This window comes from Salvelinus namaycush, unplaced genomic scaffold (genome assembly GCF_016432855.1).
Source record: "Salvelinus namaycush isolate Seneca unplaced genomic scaffold, SaNama_1.0 Scaffold1234, whole genome shotgun sequence".
Taxonomy (NCBI): domain Eukaryota; kingdom Metazoa; phylum Chordata; class Actinopteri; order Salmoniformes; family Salmonidae; genus Salvelinus; species Salvelinus namaycush.
The window spans coordinates 1-3,642 of record NW_024057936.1 but is presented as its reverse complement, the minus strand read 5'-3'; positions in this window follow the sequence as shown (position 1 = coordinate 3,642).

Sequence of the window (3,642 nt, the reverse complement as noted above, 5' to 3'; positions counted from 1 at the left end):
GAGCTCTTTGGCATCAACTCAACTCGCCGTGTGTGGAGGAGGAGGAATGCTGCCTATGACCCCAAGAACACCATCCCCACCGTCAAACATGGAGGTGGAAACATTATGCGTTGGGGGTGTTTTTCTGCTAAGGGGACAGGACAACTTCACTGCATCAAAGGGACGATGGACAGTGCCATGTACAGTCAAATCTTGGGTGAGAACCTCCTTCCCTCAGCCAGGCATTGAAAATGGGTCGTGGATGCATGACAATGACCCCAAAACACATGGCCAAGGCAACAAAGGAGTGGCTCAAGAAGAAGCACATTAAGGTTCTGGAGTCTCCAGACCTTAATCCCATAGAAAATCTGTGGAGGGAGCTGAAGGTTCGAGTTGCCAAACGTCAGCCTCGAAACTTAATGACTTGGAGAAGATCTGCAAAGAGGAGTGGGACAAAATCCCTCCTGAGATGTGTGCAAACCTGGTGGCCAACTACAAGAAACATCTGACCTCTGTGATTGCCAACAAGGGTTTTGCCATCAAGTACTAAGTCATGTTTTGCAGAGGGGTCAAATACTTATTTCCCTCATTAAAATGCAAATGAATTTATAACATTTTTGACATGCGTTTTTCTGGATTTATTTGTTGTTATTCTGTCTCTCACTGTTCAAATAAATCTACCATTAAAATTATAGACTGATCATTTCTTTGTCAGTGGGCAAACGTACATAATCAGCAGGGGATCAAATACTTGTTTCCCTCACTGTACAGAGATAGTATATATACAGAGATAGTATATATACATAGATAGTGTATCTACAGAGATATTATATATACAGAGATATGATATATACAGAGATAGTGTATCTACAGAGAGAGTATATACATCGATAGTATATATACAGAGCTAGTATATATCCATAGATAGTGTATCTACAGAGATAGTATCTACATCGATAGTATATATACAGAGATAGTATATACATCGATAGTATATATACAGAGATAGTATATACATCGATAGTATATATACAGAGATAGTATATACATCGATAGTATATATACAGAGATAGTATATACATCGATAGTATATATACAGAGATAGTATATATACAGAGATAATATATACAGAGATAGTATATATGCAGAGACAGTATATATACAGAGATGGTATATCTACAGAGATATTATATATACAGAGATATTATATATACAGAGATAGTATATATACAGAGATAGTATATACATCGATAGTATATATACAGAGATAGTATATACATCGATAGTATATATACAGAGATAGTATATACATCGATAGTATATATACAGAGATAGTATATATGCAGAGACAGTATATATACAGAGATGGTATATCTACAGAGATATTATATATACAGAGATAGTATATATACAGAGATACATAACTGGTATTCAGAGGTGGAATATAGACCATTTGATCAAGAAAAACTCCATTCTCATATTCATCTAACCACTCTCCTACTAATGTCTAGTCTGAATACATCATTTACGATCTGGCCCCTGTGTGTGCGTGTAGGCGTGTGTGTGTGTGTGTGTAGGTGTGTGTGTATATGCGTGTGAAGTGCTACCTTGTCACAGCCTATACTGAGGAGACAGTGTTTTCCACCAGTCCCACTCATTGCCGTAACCAGGGTTTAACTTGTAGTGAGGTCCGGATAGCTAATTGTATAGCTAATAGGCTATGTGTTTGTAGATGGATTGAGGTGAATGAACTTACAGTAGCCATGGTGATAACGGTTGGGGTCATTTTGATTGTTTTTGCTGTTCAACAAATAACATTTAAACGTTTTTTTCTAGTATAAAAATACAGTAAATGAAAGGGAACTTTCTAAACATTTACTGGGGTGGGGGACTGTCTGTCTCAGTAGTCCTCTCTGTCTGTCTCAGTAGTCCTCTCTGTCTGTCTCAGTAGTCCTCTCTGTCTGTCTCAGTAGTCCACTCTGTCTGTCTCAGTAGTCCTCTGTCTGTCTCAGTAGTCCTCTCTGTCTGTCTCAGTAGTCCTCTCTGTCTGTCTCAGTAGTCCTCTCTGTCTGTCTCAGTAGTCCTCTCTGTCTGTCTCAGTAGTCCTCTCTGTCTGTCTCAGTAGTCCTCTCTGTCTGTCTCAGTAGTCCTCTCTGTCTGTCTCAGTAGTCCTCTCTGTCTGTCTCAGTAGTCCTCTCTGTCTGTCTCAGTAGTCCTCTCTGTCTGTCTCAGTAGTCCTCTCTGTCTGTCTCAGTAGTCCACTCTGTCTGTCTCAGTAGTCCACTCTGTCTGTCTCAGTAGTCCACTCTGTCTGTCTCAGTAGTCCTCTCTGTCTGTCTCAGTAGTCCACTCTGTCTGTCTCAGTAGTCCACTCTGTCTGTCTCAGTAGTCCACTCTGTCTGTCTCAGTAGTCCACTCTGTCTGTCTCAGTAGTCCTCTCTGTCTGTCTCAGTAGTCCTCTCTGTCTGTCTCAGTAGTCCACTCTGTCTGTCTCAGTAGTCCACTCTGTCTGTCTCAGTAGTCCACTCTGTCTGTCTCAGTAGTCCTCTCTGTCTGTCTCAGTAGTCCTCTCTGTCTGTCTCAGTAGTCACTCTGTCTGTCTCAGTAGTCCACTCTGTCTGTCTCAGTAGTCCTCTCTGTCTGTCTCAGTAGGTCCTCTCTGTCTGTCTCAGTGTCCTCTCTGTCTGTCTCAGTAGTCCTCTCTGTCTGTCTCAGTAGTCCTCTCTGTCTGTCTCAGTAGTCCTCTCTGTCTGTCTCAGTAGTCCACTCTGTCTGTCTCAGTAGTCCTCTCTGTCTGTCTCAGTAGTCCACTCTGTCTGTCTCAGTAGTCCTCTCTCTGTCTCAGTAGTCCTCTCTGTCTGTCTCAGTAGTCCTCTCTGTCTGTCTCAGTAGTCCTCTCTGTCTGTCTCAGTAGTCCTCTCTGTCTGTCTCAGTGGTCCTCTCTGTCTGTCTCAGTAGTCCTCTCTGTCTGTCTCAGTAGTCCTCTGTCTGTCTCAGTGGTCCTCTCTGTCTGTCTCAGTAGTCCCTCTGTCTGTCTCAGTAGTCCACTCTGTCTGTCTCAGTAGTCCTCTCTGTCTGTCTCAGTAGTCCACTCTGTCTGTCTCAGTAGTCCACTCTGTCTGTCTCAGTAGTCCTCTCTGTCTGTCTCAGTAGTCCTCTCTGTCTGTCTCAGTAGTCCTCTCTGTCTGTCTCAGTAGTCCTCTCTGTCTGTCTCAGTAGTCCTCTCTGTCTGTCTCAGTAGTCCTCTCTGTCTGTCTCAGTAGTCCTCTCTGTCTGTCTCAGTAGTCCTCTCTGTCTGTCTCAGTAGTCCACTCTGTCTGTCTCAGTAGTCCTCTCTGTCTGTCTCAGTAGTCCTCTCTGTGTCTCAGTAGTCCTCTCTGTCTGTCTCAGTAGTCCTCTCTGTCTGTCTCAGTAGTCCTCTCTGTCTGTCTCAGTAGTCCTCTCTGTCTGTCTCAGTAGTCCACTCTGTCTGTCTCAGTAGTCCTCTCTGTCTGTCTCAGTAGTCCTCTCTGTCTGTCTCAGTGTCCACTCTGTCTGTCTCAGTGGTCCTCTCTGTCTGTCTCAGTAGTCCTTCTGTCTGTCTCAGTGGTCCTCTCTGTCTGTCTCAGTAGTCCTCTCTGTCTGTCTCAGTAGTCCACTCTGTCTGTCTCAGTAGTCCTCTCT